The following is a 24,775-nucleotide window of genomic DNA, read 5'->3' as shown; positions in this document are numbered from 1 at the left end:
GAAGAGATGGTTCTTAGCAAATCTGGTAATAATACACATTCTCCTGCCTCAACTTCTTGAAGAATAAAGACACATCAGGGGTTTTGACGTCGCCCCCCAGGTTCCTAAGGTACTGTTAATTTTCAGGGCCTGGAGGGAGTCCCTTTTCATGAACCCAAAGACTGTAGAAGAGACTCTTGGCACCACTTAACACACTCTGGGGAGCTACAAGGTAGGATTCCTCGGGCGCGAAAGGCTGGTGGCAGAAAAAGGCCTTCCCTGACCGGGAATCGAACCCGGGCCGCGGCGGTGAAAGCGCCGAATCCTAGCCACTAGACCACCAGGGAGCTGTGGCTGTGCCTCCACTTAATTTTAGTGGACACACGAGAAACGTCTGCCCTTCCAGGAGCTGTTGGTGGTTTTAGAGATGATCGAGAAAGTCGGACCTTCCAAGCTGTCTCCAAAAATTGGGGCCGCAGGCGAAGCAACAGAACTGGGTCCCACAAGTAGGGCGACTTGAAGACCCCCAAAGCACCATCCGCCGAGCGGCGCCGCTGGTGGTGCGTCTCTACTGCAGCTCAGTAGTGACCGGGAACCCGGGGTGAGAGGGACCCGGCCTGGACCCGCTGCCTGCCAGGATGAGGGGGTGGACCAGGGAGAAAGGGGCTGAGCCTGAGACCCAGGGTCTCCAGCCACAGGGCCGAGACTCCGGCCGAGCAGGCAGCCCATCACCATCCCATCTGTTGGCCCCACCACCGTTTGCACCTCGGCATCTCAGGTTGGGATCCTGTACTACCACCCTCCCAGGGCTCAGAGCGAATCCCCCAAACAGACGAAACCCACCAAAACACCAAGTTCTTTGGGACGCTGAAGTTTTAGGCCCAGTCCATTTCAGACGAGGGATTCGACCGAGTAGGGACGTTACCTGCACACCTTCCCGGGCCTCAGCACCGACCAGGACCCCGGACTCTCGGTGTAGACGGGTGGGCCGTCCTGCCTTTGCCCTGGTCCGCCCTTCCCTAAAGCCTCTCGGCCCGTCTTGGGGACCAGGGACCGGCCCGAGACCTCCCTGCGCTCCCCGCTCGGGAGGCACTGGGTGGGCGCCAGGCGGAGGAGGCGAGTCTGAGGCTGCTCACCGGTCTCCAGCCCTTTCCCGTTTTCTTTCCTGCGGGAAGAACCCCCGCGGGAGCTAGGAGGCAGGAGGGTGTGAAGCCGCTCCTCGGGATTACTGCCAGGAGAGGAACCCGGGGACCTGGGTTCTCCCGCTGAGTGCACTGGAGTCCTACCCGGGCGCAGCAGGGCTCCTCCCGCACACCGCGGCCACCACCAGAGCCAGAGGCGGGGGCCCGGGAGCGGGGAGGACACTTCTCGGCCCGGCCCACAGGCACGTTTGTGCGCTCAGGCCCGTCCTCCTGCCCCTCAGCTGTGAGGTGACACCAGGATGCCAGCACGACCCGGGGAAGGCTTTCCGGGCTCACGCGGCAGAGGCACCAAGTCAGCCCAGGGGAAGACGCTGCTCCAGGAACAGACTCAAGACAGGAACCTGACTGCAGAAGACACGGGCCTCGTCTGCGTCGCCTTTTCCCGGGAGCTAATGACACCTGTGGCCGCGTCCGACCAGGTGGAAGGAGGATGTCTCAGGTGTGTGGAAGGCAGTGACGGCACGTCGCCGACCTTTACTAGAGAAGCAGACACGCAGGCGGCCTTCTTCCCCCTGTGAGATTTCGTCCCTCTGTCGGGAGGGGATCAGCTGGAATGACCAAAGGACCCGGGACTGTCTCCGCCCGGTTTGGGCCGGGACCTCTCGCCGGCGAGGCGAGCGTGACGGCCACGGCCCCCCCGGAAACGAGGCGCGGCAGGGGTCGGGGGAGTGGGCGACGGGACCCTGGGCACCCCGGCCCGCCGCGTGGAGGGCCCCTCGAGAGGGGCGGTGCCTCCTCGGCCCTGGGCAGGGCGCCGCCCTCGGTCCCCAGGAGCCGCAGGGAAGTCCCCCTCCGTCTCTCGCGGCTCCTTCCTACCCAGCCCTGGGGAGCCCGCGCCCCGCAGCCTTTCCGAAAGGCTGGGTTCCTGCCGCTGTCGCCTCCTCCGTTCAGCGACTAACGTCTCCGTGCTCGGCCAGCACAGCAGCAAAGGCTGACACCGAGGCTTCCGGCTTCCGCCCGCAGCACACCACGCTTCTTGGCCTGCCTCGACCTCCCCGGGAGGCCAGCCTCGACCTCCTCGGGAGGCCAGCCCCGAAGGTGACTAGGAACGGAAAGACTGCGAGGCCACCTCTTGGTGGGGCACACAGGGCAGCCTATCGGACTTCACAGGCTCGCCACCTCGGGCCTGGGATTCTTTTGGCGAGGCAGTTTTATTTCACCTTCTGTAGTACCCCATGTTAGGTGCAGGACAGGCTGAGTAAGCTGTCTGCAGGGCACGCCAAACAAAGTTAGCTGCAGGGTGACCTGGCCACTCAAACCCTCTGTCTGGCTCTTGATCACCTGTTTGCTTCAAGCCCTAACGCCCCAGCCCCCGCTCAAGGCTGAGCCCTTCATCCCCCCCCCCCTCAAGGCGGAACACTTAACCCGCCTTGGGCCAACAAGGCAGCTTAGGCAGCTTGCAGACCCAGAGACCCCATTAGATTTGGCTATAAAAACTCCCTCCTGTGGTTTTGTTCTCTGCACCCTGTCCCACACGGCTCTGCAATCCACAGAGAGGCATTCTGCAAAAGCCCTGGGTACCTGGGGATCTGCCCAGTCCTAACCTTCAGTGGGCTTTTGCCCAGCACTTGAAGAAAGTATCTGTCTTACATTTGGGAAAGATTTCAGTGTGAGCTTAGTAATTTGTTGCTGTTGTTGTTTTTAGTTCCCAGAATTTGTCAATTGCTGGCTTGCATTCAGGGAAGGCCTGGGGCTGCTTCTGATTAGCACCTGCCTGTTTGCTGGGAGCTGCTCCATTAACATTTCTTTAGAATGGGCTCAGGGCCTTGGGGACATTAACATTTCAATTTCCCAAGTGCTGCTCTGCTTTCCCGGACTCCAGTCTCAAACGTGGCCTTTATTCTCGATTTCACTCGATATTAGACCCGATTTACCTAACTATACTAACTATCTTTAAATCGGGCTTCTCTATAGATGACATTTTAGGCACTGTCATAGACTATTAAAAGGGTTTGTGAGACAGGCAATTGGGGTGGGAGAGAGACTTTCCCACATTAGGTTTAGTGAGCAGCCCGTGGGCTGCAGTCTCTGGAAATGGCCATAGGTGAGAACTAAGGCGCTTCCCCTGGGGGCAGTCATGCTCTAGTGTGTACTACATTCCCAGCCCAGAGACCTCTTTATGGAAAGGAGGTCTCACCTCAAAACTCTGCTCAGGGCCTCTGTAGAGACCAGCTTATCAGGGGACTGGAAGTTACTTTACTCTGACTCTTAGCCATTACTCCTCTCTCTTCCACTTGCCAAGAGCTTTTTGTTCAGGGCCCCTCGGTTATCATTATTTGATAACTTAGTTGTCCCCTATTTGATACATCTCACACTTGCTTGATGCCATTCAATGGAGAGAGAGAGAGAAACATTGAAGAAGTTGGTACCCATTTTATTTAACCTCTTGCTTATGCTAACCTACCAAATGAATAAAGGCTTGACCGTTACTTTAGCTTGGCTGGTTGTTTTAATTGACCATGTTGGCACCCAACAATGCTCAAGTGTACTCTCTTCTCTCTGACAGTCATTCCTGCGCTGAGTCCAGCTTTCAATGTACTACTCTCCTGAATTTGTTGATGCCTTTATTTGCCTGCCTGGGTTGCCATTCAAAAAAATCAATCGGGCTGGCTTGAGTAACAGAAATTAATTTTCTCAGTTTTGGAGGCTACAGGTTTAGGATCAAGGAGATGGCAAGTTGATTTCTTCTGAGGTCTCTCTCCTCAGTTTGTAGATGACCACTTTTGTTTTTATGTGGAATTTTCTCTGTGTGGTGTCTCTCTCTATGACCTAATTTTTTTTTTCCTTATAAAGAAACTAGTCAGATTAGAGTCCACCCTAATAGCCTCATTTAGTATAATTACCTCTTTAAAGGCCCTATCCCCAAGTAGAGTCACATTCTAAGCTACTGCGTGGGGGAAATGGACACAATTCAGTCTATATAGCATTGCCTGTGAAAAGAAGTTGGTAGGTAGGTACTGACTGTGACTGCAGCTCCTTGGAATTCTAATCCATTACAGTTACCAACAGGATGCCATTAAAAATTCATTAAAGACTTGGATAACTTCCCTTTATGCACATATAGGGTAGACTCCTATTCACACCAATTCACAAGAGATGAAAACTGCCATGGATGTCTTCTTTAATAAAATGGGCTTGTCACTTCTTGGAATTCAGTTCATTTTAGTTTTTTTTTACAACCTTAGCTCTCTGGTGATTTAAAAATTGTTATTTTCAATCTGAGCTAGGTTGTTCTCATGGTTAGGTTAGGAGAGATATTCTCTTGCAACTTCTTATACCCTAATTGGAAATAACATTTCTCTGGTGATTTTTAAATGTCACACTCCACTTACCATTTTTAATGGAGTACTTTCTAGGGGCTTCAAAGAAATCTTTTATTTTAATTGCCTGGAAATCAGGCAACAAAGGACAGTAACCCCCTGAAAAGGGGGAAATAAACCATGTATCCCCTGATGACCCAGCTTACACTGTTAGGTGCAGAATTGACCCAGGCTGGGCACACAGAAGGGGCTCTATGGCAGACTTCCTGCACTGAGATGAAACTGAGAGTCGGATGAGAGCAGGAAATCTGGTATTCATAGGACAAAGACCCAGAGAGAAGAGAGCCCAGCAGAGAGAGAATCTGGACATATGTAGACCCCCCCACACACAATCCATATTCATCTGATCACCAGTGTATGTATACATGCTTCTAAAGAAACTAGCTGATACCAGAGAAATATTTAAGAAAAATCATGGGACAGGTCTGGTCCTGGCACGAGGCAGGCACTCAACAGTGCCTGAACATAGCAGCCTGACTGGAACTGTTCATAATTCATGTTTTGGTAGTGAGGCAGCACTCTCCTGAATCTCCTAAAATCAGAAAAACAAGAACCAAAAGGATTATATGGTTTACAAGTCACTTAGCTGAACCCCAGATCAAAATTCAAGATTTATAGGAATTCTAAAATTCAAGAAAGCAAATCCCACTATTAAATGATAGCAGGAATGTAAAAAGCTAGGAAAACATGACCCATAAAAAGGAGAATATTCAATTAATCAAAGATGAACCAGACTGACACAAAGTTAGAAGTAACAGAACTTTAGAACAGTTGTTATAACTATTTCATAGGTCCAAAGAGTTAAGCACAGACATGGAAGGGATAGAAACAGCCAGAATCTAATTATAGAGTAAAAAATAACATCTGAGACAGTAAATTCAGCAGATGGAATTAAGACAGAAGATCGGAAATTGCAGGCAAAAGTACTAGGAAACATAAAGCCATAAACAATCGAAAAACAAAACTCATGGCAAAAAATTGTTATTAAATGAACAAACCATTAACATCTTGTAGGGTAACTTTGAGAAACAAAAAAATTAGTAAATGGAGTAATTAGTAATTTGAGAAACAAAAAAATTAGTAAATGAATAGAATGGGAAAGAAAAAGAAATTTTGAAGAAACAGTGACTGAAAAATTTCCAATCATAATGAAAATTATTAACCCACTGATCCAAGTATTTGAACAAACCCCAAGCACAAGACACCTGAGGAAAACCACACCAAGGCACATCATAATCAAGCTGCTCAAATCCATTGAAACAGAAAAAAAAAATTATCAAAATCAGAGGAAGGGCTGGGGATGTGGCTCAAGTGGTAGCGCGCTCGCGGCCTGGGTTCGATCCTCAGCACCACATACCAATAAAGATGTTGTGTCCGCCGAGAACTAAAAAAAAATAAATATTAAAGAATTCTCTCTCTCTCTCCTCTCTCACTCTCTCTTAAAAAAAAAATCAGAGGAAAAGGTAGTGAGGGGTAAAGCATGCAAAGAAGGCAGTGGCACATCTTTAAAGGGATTGGGGTGGGGTGGACGTAGAATTTTAAAAGTTGTTTAATTCCTCCAAGTAGAAGGAAACTGATTTCTGGTTGTACACAAAATATGAGGAATGCTGGAAATAGTATCTACACTGGCAAATATTATGGGAACACAGGATTTTCTTATTTCTATTTTTTTTAAATGTATTTATTGGTGTGTGGTGCTGAGGATCGAACCCAGTGCCTCACACAGACCAGGCAAGCCTCTGCCACTGAGCCACCGACCCAGCCCTCTTACTTCTATCTTAAAAAACATCTGACAATAAAGATACACTGTGGGATCTATAACACTGTAAAGCCAAATGCTTGACATCAGTAGCATAAAAGAAGGCAGGGGAGAAATGTAAATAGGTATAATACCACTTAATAAGTAAAATCTGGACACTCTAAACACTGAAGCCATTCACCATGTAACAAAGGAAAGACTTATGGCCAAAAAATCAACCTAGGAGACAAAGGGTTGGTATCTTTTAAACCTGAAAACATTGTGATTGGGTAATTGCTCTTCCAGGAGTTGACTCTACAGAAATACTCCAACAAGTGGTCAAAGATGTGGACAAGAATGATGACGGTGGCATTATTTGTAATCGTAAAGCATAGGACTAAATCAATGTCAAAAGAGTATGAACGACGGAAGAGAATCTTGTGAAGCTCCTCCTTTCCCATACATTCCCAGGTTGAGAAGGACTGTGTCCTGGCTCGGACTTAGGGGTTCCCTTATGAGAATTAGCAATTTACATTCTAATTTACATTTACATGAGAATTTGCATTCTCTTTGATACCCAAGGAAACAAAGAATTGGAGAGTGAGGGGAAGTTTCTTTCTCCACTTTCAAGAGTAAGAAGATCCTAAGAAAGGATCAAAGTATTTAAAAGCCAGGAGCCCGTCCCTGGGTGGGCTCGAACCACCAACCTTTCGGTTAACAGCCGAACGCGCTAACCGATTGCGCCACAGAGACGCCCTTGTCGAGGCACTTCAACGTGGAGGAAATAATGCCACAACTCCGAGTGTTGCCGCCAACTTCTTAGGACAACAAAACCTGCAAACTGCGACTCCGTGCAAGATCGGAGAGGTGGAGTCGCTGTGCTGCCACGACCCAGACCTGGGCGAAGGGGGTCCCGAGATCACAGGGACAGCCGAACGGCCTCCCCCTCGCCCTGCCCCGGCTGCTGCAGCGGCGGCGTCCCGCCTGGACCGCGGGGCGCCGCCGGGGGAGGGGGGTGGGGGGTGGGGCGAGCGCCGGCGGCTCCGGGGCGCCCTCTGCCGGCCGTCTGCGGGCTCGCGCTCCCGAGCTCCACTCGGCTGCGGTCGGGGGAGTCCGGCTGCAGAGCGGAGCTGGAAAGGGGAAAGGGGACAGAAGCAGGGGAGGCTGGACGGCAGCGGGACCTTCAGTGTGCCTGAGCCTCAGAGGCACCGGGCGGATGCAGAATGGAGAAAAGTGTCCGAACCGAGAGCGGAAAACCGGGAGCAGACACGGGAGTTGACCAAGAAAGCAGCCAAGATGAAGATGATGATGACGACGACTTCGACGACGACAATGGGTTTTCACATTTAAAAAAGGAAATAAAAAGCAAAACCAGGGGAGAAAATTGGTGCCAGTAGGTCTAGGCACGCGGCGGCGATCCCGCAGGATTCAGCGAACGGACAGACGGAGCGCAGGGAACCGGGACGGTGGACGGCGGCCCCCGCAGCCGGGCTTCTGGGGCGAGCCTGCGGAGGCGGCCCCAGCGGAGGCTGCGACCTGACACTGTCACCCTAGGGAAGTCGCGAGCAGTGGGGAATGGGGGCGGCTCTTTAATGAGTTTGCTTGCTTAATCTCGGCGTTTGCGGTGTTCATTCTTGGACTCGGTGGAATGCTGACCGGATCCGGATTTCCACTGTAACATAATGATGGAGTGTCATCTGGGGTTTAGTCAGGCTGGGTCAGAGTTACCGTGGGGTGACTGTTGTTCTAAGATGGAGAATATGCTTCAAAACAGCATTACCTACGTCCAGTCCTCCCTAACAATTAGCCTTCTGCCTTGTGCCCAGAGCAACACGGCTCTAAACCCGAGTCCTTGTAATGTCGTGCTGAATCGTGCCCTGTTCACGGAGTCCATGAATGAGCACCCTGAACGCCGCGGTAACAGGCGAGTTTTCTTTAAGGAAGTGATAGACGTCTCCGGAGGGAGGGGGATCCGCGAGCCGAGGATCCGCGGGAGGGGGCGCGACTTGCCTTTCCTTCTCCCGTCCCCTCAGAGCTGCTTTCTTTATCAATCGTGTCTTTCCTCCCTTCTCCGTCTCCGTGACTAGGAGCCCGGCGCGGAGGTTGACCGTTGGCAACCCTCAGTCTCTCTTTGGTGAGCAGTCGTCCCACTTTCAACCCTCAGCATTCTTGCCTACACCGACTGCTGACCTTTTATACCTTCCTCAACCTTTTGGCAGAAAATATCAAAAAGTGAGACGCCAGCTCTGAGTCTGATCTGTAGCTTCCACGAATTAAATGGGCATGAATCATCTTTCTGGTTGAGATATAGCAAATATTGGTGGGACTTCTAATGAAACAGTGGAAAGGAAGCGAGCGCACTTGGTAGCGCGTACTCTTACAGCAGACGGCAAGACTAAGGGGGCCAGAGAAGAACGCAGAGCAATATTTTTAAAAAGACAATAGGACCGCTTGAACATTATCTGACCAGCATGAAATGGTTCACGACGTCATCTTGTACCGAGAAGATTAACAAAAGCGAGACAACACTGAGGGAAGGTAGAAACCCTACCCTCTTGAACCTGGGCGTGGTTTAAGCTCTTCCACATTTTCTGAAAGGATTCGTACGCCGATAAGCCATCTGTCCTACACAGCACAGGGACTCCGCTGCTCCACGCACAGGAGAGAGATCACAGAATACACGAACTCAGTGGTTGGGGGGTTTGTATCATGCAGATAAAACCTAGGCGGGATTACCTAGTACATACTTCTATTGAAGCAAAATGTAGGAAAAAATCAAAACTTTCTACCAAGACAGCTACTAAAAACTTTTTTTTCCTCTCATGGGCTAAATTAACCCATTCTAAATACACATACATGACAAGAGGTGTATGTCAGACATTTCACGAGGTCATATTAAAAGGTACCCTACACATACAATAACCTATTTTTCCAACCAGATCAAGTCAGGGGAGAGCGCGAACGCAGTCCCCCACTACCATAAATTATGCAGTCGAGTTTCCCGCATGTGGGGAAACCGCAGGGGTCAGCACACCTGAAGTGCAATGGCAAAGCCTCACCCTGGGAGAACCACCTTCCTGATCATGGTATCTCCCCTGCCAGGTAAGTATGAAAATAGTCATGCACAGGCACAGTACAGCCTCCTCTCCCCTGACTGTACAGTCATGGTCACCAACCTCCCTTTTACTTGTCCATTGTGATTCTTCCGAACCACTCTCCGTAAAAGACTCCCACCCACGGTCACTCACAAGACAAGCCACCGCGAGCCAACACACTGCCTTTCATCTATAGCTCCTGACCAGCAGCCCCTGCGCAGCCTTATCTGCATACTTTACCTAGGTCAATTGGGCCCACCTTTCCTCCCTGGCTCTCAGTCTCCTCTTGATTTACAGAGGCCACAGTATTTTTCTCAACATGTTTTGGAGAGTATCCAAAGGAAAGGGGAAAACGCCTGTGATGATTGGAATGAGGGTTCACTTTAAAAACATTTGGAGAAATTGTGGGATTTGACTAGAATACCAACTAATCTTTTGATAATCTGGTGGTATCTTCCACTGATGGCCTGATAACAATTTCTCAACTTCCTTAGTAAGATGAGTTGAAAACTTAAATTATTCAAGGAAAAAGAAAGTGAATCCACTTTTCGATGCTTTACAAGTATATCCCACAGGATATGGCAAAGGCATGGGGCTACCATTGTTGTGTTATTCAACAAATCTCCTCTGCTGTCCCTCAAGGACAAAAGGACCCCCTTTCCTTCATTTGGGAAGTGTAAACCTGATGCTTTCTAGTTCTCACCATGAAGAATGGGGCCCAGAGACTACTGTAGGGGATCTGTAGTCTCTACATGAAGAAACTCAAATATTTTGTGTCTTCCTTCCTCTTCCTCTTCCTCTCCCCGTTTTTTCTTCTCTTCCTCCTCTTTCTCCACATCTTCCTCCTCCTGTTATTCCCTGCTGATGGAGTTGGATTCATCAATTTTTTCCTTTCCCCATTGTTAGTCTGAGGAAGGTGGAGAAAGGAAGAGGGACTGGGGATAGGGTGTTAAGGTCTGTAAACAAGTCAAAATAACACCTGGTATTTTGCCAGGGGAATGTTAGAGTTCCTAAACAAGTCTGGATGGTGCCTGGCAAAATGCCAGAAGGAGTGGTTTGAGAAGTAACAAAAGCGAGCCATTAAGTGTGGAGATTCCTTATTGGTTGACTGATGTATCTAGTTTATGCTAATTAAGATAAACTGTGCAAAATGTATAAATACCTCTGTTGTCCTACAATAAACGGCTTCCACTCCTGCTGTATCAATGTACAGAAGTTGTTCGTCACGCCCCCCTCCCAGTAGGGGAACATGAAGAAAACCTAGTCCTTAAAGGCAAGTTCTTAGGTTTCAGACCTTGGTTGGGCTATGTGACCTTGGAGGGGTCACTTGTTCTCTGTGGGTCTCCAGGGGTTCATCTGCACTACGGTAGTGATCATGGGAATGGAAATAGATCCTGGGAGGGAGGGTATGCTGCCTATGGCTTCATTTCCACCTCCAAACACAGTCAGGCTCCCACAGTCAGGGCCTGAAATGATAAGCACTGTGCTAGCTCCAGTGAGTGCTTCTCCGTCACAATTGGGGTTCTGTAAGGATGGCTGTCAGTGGAGGGTAGGTGGAGACATAACAGCAAGTGGAGACAGTTCTGCAGGAGGCTGGAACCATCAGCCTCTTTAATCTGGGTTTGGCCAGAGAGTAGGTCAGCTCTGTTGCTGGGGGGAAGAGAGGATAAGGAGGAGATCTGGGGAGGGAGGGTCATGGGGAAGAGAGGTGAGATGTGAAATGAATCAGTGGGTGTTTGTGCCATGCTTCCAGCCAGGACATTATCATATGCCATCTCAGGGAAATCAAATGCTATGAGGAAATACCTGGAGCAGCCTTGCCAGAAAATGTCTTTGGGCTTTCAGCAGATGTGGAAAACAGAGTTTGCAACCACAGGGAACCCTTGTAAGGAAACCCCAAAGAGCTTACTTTCACAAAGCACTTGACCATTTCAAGGAACAATTTTTGAATTATTCTGTGAGCAGGAAGTGTCTAACTCCATTGGGACTCCTGAAACAACCCAGAAGATGAATGGACCTGTGATTCTCAAGGAGGAAACTGGACTTTTGCCAATGATGAGCTGGTGGTGGTGGTGGCAGTGAGCAGAGAGCATGAGAGTTCTTACTGACCTTCAATAGCCCTGGAGAAAGGAATGATAAAAGGTGGCATCCAAGTTCCTCAAAGATCTCAGCCTTTTCTCAGAAAAGACATATTCCTCCCCCTTATTAGTCCCCCACCCCCCTTATATCTGTAGTTCCTCAACCCTTAACCATTTGGAGTTGAGAAGCTGACTTGTGAGCAGAGCTCACTCTTCTCCAACCTTCTGTCACCGAATAAAGCCTTTCTTTCTCCCCCACACTGTTCTCCAGGACATTGGTTTTTCCATGGGATGAGCCTTGAAACGCATTAATTTAAAGGTCAAGCAGCAGACTGGAACAAGTCCTGCCCTCCTCCAATATGTTCACTTCAAAAATGACTCCATGCCTGAATATATAGGCATGTAATATAAACCAGTAATATAAAACTGTATCAAATAAGGCAAAATGTTTTAACAGGCTTTCTTCATAAAGGAGAACGTCTTAGTGTCAAAAGTTATAAGAAAATATGCTTAACATCATTACTCATTAGGGAATACAAATTAATTCCATACTGAGATATCAGCAGTCACTCACCATTGTGGCTACATTTAACAGAAGTACTGCACCAAATGCTGACAAGAATGTAGAGCAACTTTACTATCATTGCTGGTGTGAAACTAGTCTAGAAGAGTGGCAATTTATGATTACATTAAATTTGTACTTAGTTGATGACCCAGCAATTATAGTACTTCAATGAATCACAAGTGCACCAAATGTGGCAAAAATATTCATCAAAATAACTAATCAATAACATCAGAATTTAGAAGTGATTTAATAACTAGGCAGATATATCTCATGAACATAATGAGCCAATTGTAAAAAATACATAACATTCCTGTAAATTGTAAGAATAGGTAATAGTAAGCTATGGAACTATACATAAGAACAGTGATTAAGAGGGGTAGTTTAGGAATTGCCTGGACAGGGATGCTATAGATCTTTCTAAGATGATGACAATTTTCTATAATTTGAGCAGGGTGTTAATTACACTTGTTAAAATTAAAACAACTGCACTAAGATTTATGCAGTTTGTGTGAACTATAGTTCAGTAATTTACTGTCCCCATTGAAATCAGTAGATAGGGATGGGGATGGGGAATAGCAGGTGCAGGCAGTGACGACTAGTTTGGATTTCTTTTTAGCAAATGAATCAAAAGCTCATCAGTGTAAAAAGAAAAAAAGAAAAAAGTCCCACTTATATTTGAGATATATCTGTTAGGAAAATGCTCATGACCATAATATTTCATCAGTTATAGATATAACATCCTTGGAAGGCAGCATTTCACCTTTGGAAATGTTTACTGCTTAACTGGGACACAAAGAGCAAGCCCAAGGTTTCCTTTGGGCCTGGCAGCCCCCAGGTTTTCGCACTGCGGGGTTTTAGTCCTCTTCTGACTGAATTGCGGTTAGAGGCCTGCAGTTTACTATCCTCTCTGACAGCTAAAGCAAAAAAACGGCCAGCGTGCCTGAATCACAGAATAGAAGGCTGCACTGTGACTCGGACTGGAATCAAGGTTGTTGCAAACACAACGACTATGACAGGATGTGAGTGGTGCACTTCCTAGAACTTTTTTTTTTTTTTTTTTTTTTGGAGGATGTCTGGCCACCCCTGTGTTTTCCTCTGGGATGCGCTTCTCCGTTTCTCTTTCTGCTACCAACAAAACCAAGTCTCGGAATCCGGCCGCGGGCGCCTCTACCTCTTGCAGGTGTCCTTCTCTCATCCACCTCTGCTCTCTTTCGATCCTTTGCAATTTTCTCCTTTCGACCCGGCTTCCGTCTCCACTCTCGCCGCCCTCGCAGACCACCGCGGCAGCCACGTAGAACCGGGGGATCCTGCCGACAGCGGCTTCCCTCGGGCGCCGCGCAGCTGAGGCCGGGGAGCTGCAGCCCCGACGCTCTGGGACGCCGCCGGCTTCCGAGGCAGGGGACGAGCCAAGGCCCGGGGAAAGCCGTTCTGCTGGCTGTCCAGCTTCAGAAGCCCCCAGCACACAGGTTTCTAAAGAGACGCAGCCCCGTACCATCCGGTTGCGACACCTGGGGCTTGCACAATTGTCTTGCAAAAAACCGGACACACATTCTCGCCTTCAAGCAATACATGCTCATTTATGAGACTGAGAAAAAGGAAAGCGTCTGCCACTAGTGTCTCTGTGGCGCAATCGGTTAGCGCGTTCGGCTGTTAACCGAAAGGTTGGTGGTTCGAGCCCACCCAGGGACGGCCTTGCGACCTTTTAAACAAGGTTGTGGTTTGCAGATTCTAGTAACAGCAGTGCTAACATCTGTCATAAAAGCAGAAAGGCTCAAGTCCTTGCAATAGCAACAACGTTTACTCTTCTCATTGATCTGGAAATTAAATGCTACAATGTAAGGTTAGTCTTATGAATAATGGTGTAAGAGAGAAGAAAACAAACATTATGTATACTTTGTTTTGTTTGTTTAATAGGGAAGAATACTTGTAACTATTACATCCTTATTTCTGCAAAAGGCCTTATGGTGGTACCTGGTATTTACTCATTGCCACAATCCATTTGCTGTGAAGTGAGTTCATTGACGACATTGTACTGTCATGTGTAACTAATTACAACAAATAAAACATTATATATATTAGAAAAGAAGCATTGACGACATTAATGGCATTAACAATAATTAATGTAAGTCCCAATTACAATCATATCATGGAAAAAAAGAATGACACAAAAACAATTGGTGTGGCCAGACTTGGTGGCAGACACCTGTAATACCAGTGACTCAGGAAGCTGAGGCAGGAGCCCAGCCTCACCAAATTAGAGAAGTTCTAGGCAACTTAGTGAGAAACTCTCTTAAAATTAAAAAAAAAAAAAATACAAAGTGCTGAGGATGTGGTGAAGCAACTCTGGGTTAAACACCGCCCCCACCCCGCCAAAAAAAAATCTAAATAAACTGTAGCTAGTAAAGAGATTGAATTGGTAATTAAAACTCCTCCAAGAAAAGCCCTAATGGTTTTATTGGTAAATTCTACCAAACATTTAAAGAAAAATGAACACCAATTCTTCTCAAATTCTTCCCAAATATTGGAAAGGCAGAAATACTTTCTAACACAGTCTTATGATGTCAGAAATACCCTAATACCAAACCCAAATGAAGACACAAAAACTGCAAATTATGAACATTGATGCAAAATTTCTCAGTGAAAACTAGCAAAGCCAACTCAGCAGCATGCAAAATGGATTATGCACCATAATCAAGTGGGATTTATTTCTGGAATCATTTGTTCTTGGAATGGGTAGTTCAACATACAAAAAATTAATCATTAACAGAAAATTGATGCATTAGCAGGAAGAATGGGGGAAACACATGATCTCAATTGGTGCAACAATGAAACATTTCACATAATTCAATACCTTTTTTAATGAAAAACACTTAATAAAATTAGAAAGAAACTACCTCAACACAATAAAAGTCATATATGAAAAATCCACTATAAACACTGTACTCAATGGTGAAAGACTGAAATGAAGACATTCCATGTTCATGGATTGGAAGACAAAATTTGCTAAGATGTCAATACTATCCAAAACAATTACAGATTTAATGTATTCCCTATCAAACTGTCAATGATAGTTGTTAGGAAAAAAAAAAGTTCATCCTAAAATACATATGGAATCTCAAGGAACCTTGAATAGCTAAAGTGATACTGATAAAAGAAGACCAAAGCTGAAGCACTCACACTTTCTGATATCAAAACTTACTGCAAAGCTACAGGGATCCAAACTGTGGCTCTGGCATAAAGATGGACATATAGATCAATAGAATAAAATGAAGAGTCCAGAAATAAACTGTTACATATATGATCAAATTTTTTCTTTCTTTGGTCGAATCTGGGGTGTTTAACCATTGAGCAACATTTCCAGTTCTTTTAATTATTTTGAGACAGGGTCTCAACTAAGTTGTTTAGGGCCTCTTTAAATTGATAAGACCAACCTCAAACTTGTGATCCTCCTGCCTCAGAGTCCTGAGTGCTGGTCAAATGATTTTCAACAGGGCACCAACACCGTTCAATGGGGGAAGACATCTTTTCCAACAAATGATGCTTGTTGTGGAAACTGGAAACCCACATCAAAACAATGAAGTTGGACCTTTCTGAACCTAACATTATACACACACATTAACTCAAAATGACTGATGATCTAAATGTATGGCCTAAAACAGTCTTGGGAAAGAAAGAACAAAGGAAAAGAGCTTCATGACATTGGATTTGGCCATGACTTTTTTTTTTTTTTTTTAATGACACCAAAGGCACAGGCAACAAAAGAAAAAATAGACAAGTTGGAGGTCATGAAAAATTTAAATCTGTACACCAGAAAGACCTTATAAACAGGAAAGACAAACTACATAATGGAAGACAATATTTGCAAACCACATATCTGATCAGGATTCAATATCCAGTATATACAAAGACCTAAAACTCACCAAAAGAACAAATGACCTCATTCAAAAGTGGGCAACGGACTTGAGGAGACATTTATCTAAAGAAGACACACATATGGACAACAAACATGGAAAGTTGCCCAAAATCACTAATAGGTAGGGAAACATATAAGTTACAGCCCAAGATGCCCTGTCTCTCCCTCCCCATCAAACACACACACGCACGCGCGCACACACACATTAGGATGATTATTAATTAAAATAAAAACAGAAAACCGTTAAGTGTTGGTAAGGATGTCCAGAAATTAGAACGCTTGTGCACTGTTTTGGGGAATTTAAAATGGCATAGCTACTATGGAAAACAATATGGTAGTTCCTCAGAAAAATTAAAAATAAAATTACATATGATCCAGCAATTAGGCTTCTTGGTATATACTCAAAGGAATTGAAAGAAGGCTCTCAGAGCAATTGTTGTACACCTTTGTTCACATCAGCATTATTCAAAATAGACAAAATGTGGAAGCAACCCAAGTGTTTATGGATGGATGAATGGAAAAGCAAAATGTGATATATACAAACAAAGAAATATTATTTAGTTTTAAAGAGGAGGGAAATTCTGACATATTCCACAACATGGATGCATTTCATGGCTGTTATACTTAATGAATTATACCAATAAAAAAAAAGACAAATACTGTATAACTCCTCTTAGATTGGGCACTTAGGGTAGTCAAAATCATAGAGACAGAATGGTGGTTGCCAGAAGCTGGGACTGGAGAGAGTAAAGTTTGTTGTTTAATGTGAACTGAGTTTCATTTTTGCAAGGTAAAAAGAATTATGGAGATGGGTGGGGGTGATAGATACACAATAAAATAAATGTAGTGAATACATGGAACTGTACAACTAAAAATGGGTAAGATAATTAATTTTGTTATGTGTATTTTACCACACACACACACACACACCCAAAAAATAAAACCACACACAATGTAAGTTGATAGATACGGATTTCCCATTAGCAGCTTCAGAAGATTTTCATATTAAGAAGGCATTGATCTGCTAAGACAAAAACAAAACAATTCCTTTCTTTTGCATTGCTTATTTTACAACCCATAACTTTTCTCTCCTTCAATTCTTAAAAAAAAAAAAAAAAAAAAAAATTCACCTCCTCCTGTCTGTGCTTGGGTGAGTCTTCTCCCACATCCCACTTTTTCCAGCTTCTTCATTGCAGAAGAAGAAGAAGACATTGGAATATGGCAGAAACTTTTCAGGCATCAGAAGATAAAGAATAGAGTCAAAGCCAGTGTCCTCGGTTGCAAATCATAAAAGACGTTTTAATCTTTTTTGTTTCCTCATAATTCACCTCTCCCTCCCTCCCTCCCTCCCTCCCTCCCTCCCTCCCTTTCCTTCCCCCTTTCTTTCTCCCTTTCTTTCTCTTTCACATTTTTCTTCCCTAATGTCTGGTTGATGTTTACATAAATGCTAAAAAAGAGGAAGTTATGGTTCACAGTTTAGAATTTATTCATGAAACTCTGATTACCCAGTTTTTTAAAAAAAACAACAGATAGTTCTAACACAGTATCATCACCAAATCATATAAAAATGCAGAAAGACAATTTCAGACTAAGAAAACTTTTGAAATTGAATAAATCAAGTCTATCTTTAAAATGGAAAGGGGGGAAAAAATCTCCCGACATCGCTGGTCTTAGATTTTAAGCTATTGTTAAATAGAAAAAAAAAAAATCCTTCAGATAGTTTTGGAAGAAAATCATTCCCCCGTTGCCCACACAGTAATATCTCTGTTGCTCTCAAAATTTGGAGTGTATTCTGGAATATAAAACAAAAGTGCACAAATTTCCCAAATTTTGTAGTTTGTTTTCTCTTATTAAATAGATAATTTTCAGGCCAATATCTGTTGACACGCATTGGCAGACACGCAGAATCCCCTGGAACACTGCTGGGCCCAGGGGACAGCGGCCACCCCGGCTGGGGATTGTAGGTTGGTTCAGGTGTCTGGGTACAGAGCCCAGCTTCCTCTGCCACTTGGCACAGGATGCAGTGTATTCGAAGCTCAGTCCACCTCCAAGTGGATTCCTACCCATGAGGGGCTTTCTGTTACCTCCCGTATCATCTGGGTGGCTGCCTCCCCTCTCGGTTCTCTCCTTCCAGGACCTCGATTTCTTGATTCTAACTCCATGGCGAGGAGTGGCCCAGTGGTCTGTCCAAGGTCCAGCATGTCAATCAGGGAACTGATGATTCTTTGTGTGTTCAGAAAACTCTTTCTGCCAGGAAACTAGATGACAATAACAGTGGTGTTAGGTACTAACATTCAAAATTGCAGAGACACAGCAGAAGAAATAGACATTCAAAGACAGACTTGCTGAGCGGTTGCTGATTTCAAGGTTTTGCTTCCAAGAACTTGCAAGGTCCCGCTTACATAAATTCAGTTGTCTTCTGCTGCAAATATTACACTTCATTTGGTGTGTTAAGCCCCTAAAAGGCTGAATGGGCTTGGGTAATATAATTTTGAAGGACTGGGACAAGAAATTCTGCATGGACCAGGAATCGAACCCAGGCCTCTGGCATGGGAGGCAAGAATGCTCCCACTAAACCACCATGTACTCCTGGGAAAGGTTCTGGAGAAGAAATTGGAAAGAGTATTCAACAAAACAATTGCTCCTAAAGAGGCTTGTTGTAAGGTTAGCTAAAAACTAATAAAGACACCCAAATTGAAGGCTTTTACAGGACACTTTTATTAGACAAAACTGTAATATCAGGGCCAGGCCTGGTGGCACATGCCTGCAATCCCAGCAGCTAGGGAGGCTGTGGAAGGAGAATCCCTAGTTCAAAGCCATCCTCAGCAACAGCGAGGCAGCTAAACAACTCAATGAGACCCTGTCTCTAAATACAATACAAAATAAAATAGGGCTAGAGATTTGGCTCAGTGGTTGAGTGCCCCTGCATTCAATCCCTGGTATCTTCCCCCGGCCCCCAAAAAACCCCACAGAACTATAATATCAAAATATCTAATTTGTCTGATAAACAGATTTGTCTGAAGAAATCGGTTTACAATAGCAGGAGACCCCTATAGAAAAACATTAGAAATATTTATCCAGGTCCTTTGTTTCTGGTCCTAGAATTGCCAACCTCAAACAGTTGTTTTAATGGTCCTGATAAGGCGACCTAATGTGTGGGTTAGGTAAATAAAATTCTAATTTTTAATTCATTAAAGAAATCAAAACAAAATATAGCATTAGAAGAAAGAATAAAAAGAATCAAGGGAGGGAAGAAACAGATTTTGGCCATGGAGTTAATTAGTCTTTTGTAGTTTTTTTTTTTTTTTAAGGGAGGGAGGGGGAGAGAGAGAGAGAGAGTTTTAATATTTATTTTTTAGTTCTCGGCGGACACAACATCTTTGTTGGTATGTGGTGCTGAGAATTGAACCTGGGCCGCACGCATGCCAGGCGAGCGCGCTACCACTTGAGCCATATCCCCAGCCCTCCTTTGTAGTTTTTTTAAAAAAAGAGTAGGAATTAGCCTTATCTCTTACCCTGCACAAAAATCAACTCAAGATAGGTACAAGACTTAGAAATTAGACCAGAAACTATGCAACTCCTAGAAGAAAACTTAAGGTGAACACTCCAGCACATAGGCACAGGAGATGACTTTCTCAGTAGGACCACTAAAGCCCCGGAAATAATGCCAAGAGTTAATAAATGGGGTGGCATCAAGTTATAAAGCTTTCCACAGCAAAGGAAACAAGAGTGTGAAAAGAGAACCTATAGAATAGGAGAAAATCTTTGCTACCTACTTTTCTGACAGAGGATTAATATCTAGAAATATATAAAGTATTCAAAAAATTTTACACCAAAAACCCCCAAATAACCCAATTATTAAGTGGGTAAGTGAATTAAATAGACACTTTACAAAAGAAGAAATACAAATGGCCATAAAATATATGAAAAAATATTCATCATCATTAGCAATCAGAGAAATGCACTGAGATTTCATGTCACATGAGTCAAAAACAGCAGTCATCAAGGAGTGGATGAGAAAAGGAACACTTTTACACTGTTGGTAGGATTGCAATTTAGTACTACAGTATGGAAATCAGTATGGAGATTCCTCAAAAGACTAGGAATAAAACCACCATATGACCCAACTATACCACTCCTTGGTATTAAAATCGTCACACATGCATACCAATGATGATGGCAGCACAATTCACAAGAGCCAAACTGTGAAATGGCCTAGGTATAGACTAATAGAAAAATGAATTAAGAAATGTGATATATATATATATATATATATATATATATATATACACACACACACACACACACATACACATATACACAATCAAGTTTTATTCAGTCCTAAAAATGAAAATTATGTCATTTGCAGGAAAATGGATGGAACTTGAGACCATTATGTAAAGGAAAGTAAGCCAAACATAGAAAATTGAGGGTGTGTGTGTTTTCATATGGGGAAGCTGGAGAGGAAAAAGGAAAAGAAGGGGGTGGGCAGGATCTCATGAAAATCAAAGGAAAAAGACTAGACCTGGAAAAAGGGAGGGAGGGGAAGTGCGGGGGATGATATTGGCCAAATTTTATTGTTATATTGTGTGCATGTAAGAATATCTAACAACAAATCCCATCATTATGTACAGCTAATGCACCAATAAAAAACGTGGAAGAAAAAAAAAGTAAGGATTAGCCTTTTAATCACTGTAATAATACTAATGTGACTGCTTTTTAAGACAAAACCACCCTCTACCTTAACAGATGAAAAGGTAGATAATGTTTGCAATCAAAGTTTGAGAGAATCAAATTCCTATTTTTATGCTTTGATTTATTAGATATATCAGTAGTGGACTATGTTAAAGAAACATTGCTGGTTGAAATATTAACATATTGGTATTTTGATGAATTCAAATAGTGGAGAGATTTCTTTCCCCAATTTTTTTCTGAAGGAAATTAATTTTCTGAAGGAAATTAATTTTTCTCTTGAAGAGAAGATGAATTCAAATAGTGGAGAGATTTCTTTCCCCAATTTTTTTCTGAAGGAAATCAATTTTTCTCTTGAAGAGAAGAACTTGGAGAACTATCACATATGTTGGGTCTGGGAGTCATGACTTTTTGAAAGACAAAGAGTTTTGTATGACGTGTAATCATGGTTCTCTTGCTGAGAAGCCAAGCGAGGTCCAAGATGAGACTCAACTTGGGCTCAACAAGGAACTCCACCTTCACACTGATGAAGAGCTTTGGTTCCATCTGCCCCTGCCCAACACCCAAGACACACACAACCTCCAGTCAATGTAACTTCAAATATCATGTTCACACATCAGCAAGATCTACATTTATTCCCACATTTATTTCAAAACTAGAGGACTATTCTTGCTATACTGAAATCCTAATTCACAAGTCAATGCTTCATCTGCATCTGAGTTACAAATACTAAAATTCAACACACCAGTGAGTTTCCTGTCAGCATCTCACATCACCCTCTACCTCAACACCAGGCACAATATCTCCCAAAGGGTCTGGTTTCAATCACTAAACCCTGTTCCTACCCCTAAAGTACATTTACCCTCATCAACATCTATCCTATTTTGCGCAGTCCGGCTGCAGCAAAATAGCCGCGGGGTGATGAATAACTTGTGTACCATTGATACAGCGGGAGTGGGAGCCCTTTATTGTAGGACAACAGAGGTATTTATACATTTTGCACAGCTTATCTTAATTAGCATAAACTAGATACATCAGTCAACCAATAAGGAATCTCCATACTTAATGGCTCGCTTTTGTTACTTTTCAAACCACTCCCTCTGGCATTTTGCCAGGCACCATCCAGACTTGTTTACGAACTCTAACATTTCTCTGGCAAAATACCAGGTGTTATTTTGACTTGTTTACAGACTCTAACTCTATTTCTCAAATGAGATCTTGCTGTCCTTTTGGATAAACAATCTTGTTCTCATAACACAACAACTTGTTTTCAGTTTAACTAAAAAGAGTGCTTATGGTGAGCCCAGGGGTACATGCTTGTAATCTCAGTAAATTGAAAGTCTGAGGCAAGTTTGAGGACATCCTGAGCAATTTAGCAAGACCCTGTCTCAAAATAAAAAATAAAAATGGGCTGGGGATGTAGCTTACTGGTAAAAGTGTCCCTGGAGACTCCACAAGTATACTGACACTTTATTACTACACTCTACTATACTCTTCTGTCTTACTTCCACTGATGTAAGCAAATCACAAACTGGCCTGGCTACAGTGCAGTTTCATCTGCCACACGGAATCCTGAGTGACCTATATCTTAAATCTAGGCATAGCTGAAGCCTGAATTCATGTTTCTTCTGTAAAGTGATTAGTACCTTATTACCTGTATCCCGCGCCCCTCCATGCTTATCATTCTCATGTCTATTGCCAGTATTGAGATCCAGGGGACAGTGAACGACTCCATATGTCAGGAACTTAAAAAATCAACTTTCCAAAATTTTTTATGCTGGCGATTTCCTAGTTAATCGGTTGTTTCATTCAGCTCATCTGCCATGACAAAATCCCTTAGACTGAATGATTAGGAAGTAGTTTCTCAGTTTGGTGGCTAGGAAGTTCAGGTGCCTGCTGATTGTTTGGCTCAGGAGGAGGGCTGTCTTTCTGAATTGCAAACCACCTGATGGAGATACAGATAGAGAACTGTCCTCACCTGGAGTCAGAGAGAGGCCACCCTGGGCTTTCTTCTTGATCTTAAAAGGATACTAATCCCCTACTATCATGACCTCATGTAAACCTCATGCTCACCCTCCATCTCCAGAAAGGCCACATTGAGGGTTAAAGGTTCCAACGCATTTGGAGAGGACACAAACACCTAGTGTTAATACTAGATGCCCTTGAGATTGATGCAGTCTGGTTGCTTGTGAAGCAATCCTGGGCTTGACCAGTTTTGTTTGCTTTGCTTTTTTACCTACCCCTTTAAAAAGGGTTGAAACTTCTTAGAAAAGACTTTTGTTTCCGCCCGGTTTCGAACCGGGGACCTTTCGCGTGTGAGGCGAACGTGATAACCACTACACTACGGAAACCTTCCCGCATGAGGCTGCATCTGCCATCTCCAACTATCATGGTTTCCCCAATACGCGAAATCCACTGCCTTTCGAAAATCGATAGGAATTGCTCCTCCGAATTGCCCCAGGAAGCACCCAGAGGACTGCGGGTCGCGTTAGGCCCTGGTTTAGGGTTCTGTACCCACCTGAGGGAGTGAAGTGCCTGTGGTCTCGGGCCCTGGGGTCCGCTTCTCACGCAGGGCTTGCAGAACCACGAGTGCACGGGCTCCCCGCTGGCTCTCCGGCTCCCCAAGGCTGTAGGAGCCAGTGGCGTCTGGACGTCCGAAGGTGCACGGAGCCCAGGCGACCTTTTTCGTGGCCCCAGAGGCCTATGCTCTTGGCTCTTGACAAATGGTCATGCTTCCAGCCCACCCAGGGACCGCCGGGCCTTCCCTCCCCGCCCTCTTTCCCACTCCCGGGGACCTTACTCTCGGGCCCTTTCCCCCCAAGCCCTTTCACCCAGCGCCTCCTCCCGTTGTCCCGGAAAAGGGGGACTCTCGGGTTCTTGCCGCTGGCGCTTATTCTATTTGACTCGGTTTTGGTCCAGTACTAAGTAAACCCCACTCACACATTTAAGCAGGTGTTTATCGATCCAGGCCAAGCCACGGGCAGGCCACCAGTGTCGCATTCGTTTGCAGACCAGGCCCCGAGGCCGGTGCACCAGGAAGCAGGGGTTGGTGGAAGGCCGGGGACAGCGGACGCCCCTCTCACCAGGGCTGCTTTCTCCTCGTTGGGCTTAGACTCTTTCTTAAGGAGAGCTTTATTTTACCCTTCACATACGAAGACACCTTTTATTGGCGTTTTGTTATTTCTGCTGAACGGGTTTGGGGCAGCGATTTTTAAACTAGGACAACCAGATCAAGGCGGTTTGGGTTCCCAGAAAGCCTGTGGCCCGGAGGGTTTCGCGCTCAGCACCGAAGGCGCCGACCGCCGGGGAGAGGTGGTTTGCACTGAAGACTGTTCTTTCCACTGCAGAAGCTACGAAGGCGTTGGGCGCCCGAGGAACCGAACTCACCCCGGGCGCCCCCAGGACCTAGGCTGGGTTCTCCAAACCCAGTAAAGCACCCCCGACGCTTCCCTGAGGCCAAAGGGAAGGCGTGTGAAGGAGGAGCTGGCGCAGAGGGGACTCAGCCCTTTCCCAGAAAAGGGGCAGATTCAAAGAAAAAGCGCACCGACGGCCCCACTGCGTGACCTCAAGACTAGGGTCCGGGGCCCACCGAGAATCGCGCTTTATAAAACTGGTCTCTCCCGCTAGATCAGAAGAGCCGCGGCTCAGTCTCGGAGGTCTTGAAAGGGAGAGATCGCGCAGACAAAGGGCCACACCCTTGACCGAGAATAAAACCCGAGTTGGTTGTGGGTTCTGAGGCAACCACCGACGTCAAGATGCAAGGATGCAGGTCTTTAGAACCTCCCTCCTAAAGGGAAAACGGCAGGCAGCATGGTGTGTGGGGCGGAGGCTGGAGATCAGTGCCGAGCCCCCGAGCCTTGCTTGAAAGATTTCCGTCCAGACCGTCTCCGTTCCTGCGACCCTCGGCGTCGTTTATGTGTCGGGATTCTGAGGTCTTGGCGCTGGGGATCCTGCGGTCCTTTCTCCCCCCGCTTCCTCGGGGCAACCCCTTCCAGCCCCGGCCCTGGCTCCGGCTCAGGCCTCGGAAAGGCGCGTTTCCCGGTCAGCTGCGAGGCTGGTCCTCCCGGACTGGTCCCCTTGGCCGGAATAACACTAGTGCAGCCAGGGAAGTCGGGAAGGGACCTGCGGAGCGTTGAGGGCAGGCTCTCAATTTGCAGAAAAGAGGGAGGGGACGGTCCTCAGGAACAATTCTT

General features: G+C 45.5%; 5 non-coding genes across 5 annotated transcripts; 1 reads left to right on the top strand and 4 right to left on the bottom strand.

Moving 5' to 3' along the window:
• Positions 1-254: 254 nt before the first annotated feature.
• Trnae-uuc (transfer RNA glutamic acid (anticodon UUC)) lies at positions 255-326 on the bottom strand. The gene has a single exon. It is a non-coding gene; the product is annotated as a tRNA-Glu (tRNA).
• Positions 327-6,918: 6,592 nt separating this feature from the next.
• Positions 6,919-6,992, bottom strand: Trnan-guu (transfer RNA asparagine (anticodon GUU)). Its single transcript has one exon. It is a non-coding gene; the product is annotated as a tRNA-Asn (tRNA).
• Positions 6,993-9,185: 2,193 nt separating this feature from the next.
• On the bottom strand, positions 9,186-9,349 carry LOC113177336 (U1 spliceosomal RNA). The gene has a single exon (XR_003300127.2). It is a non-coding gene; the product is annotated as a U1 spliceosomal RNA (small nuclear RNA).
• A 4,243-nt stretch (positions 9,350-13,592) lies between these two features.
• Trnan-guu (transfer RNA asparagine (anticodon GUU)) lies at positions 13,593-13,666 on the top strand. The gene has a single exon. It is a non-coding gene; the product is annotated as a tRNA-Asn (tRNA).
• Positions 13,667-22,860: 9,194 nt separating this feature from the next.
• Trnav-cac (transfer RNA valine (anticodon CAC)) lies at positions 22,861-22,933 on the bottom strand. The gene has a single exon. It is a non-coding gene; the product is annotated as a tRNA-Val (tRNA).
• Between the last annotated feature and the right edge of the window lie 1,842 nt (positions 22,934-24,775).

The sequence above is a fragment of the Urocitellus parryii genome, chromosome 11 (assembly GCF_045843805.1).
Source record: "Urocitellus parryii isolate mUroPar1 chromosome 11, mUroPar1.hap1, whole genome shotgun sequence".
NCBI lineage: Eukaryota > Metazoa > Chordata > Mammalia > Rodentia > Sciuridae > Urocitellus > Urocitellus parryii.
This window is presented reverse-complemented; position numbering and strand designations above follow the sequence as displayed.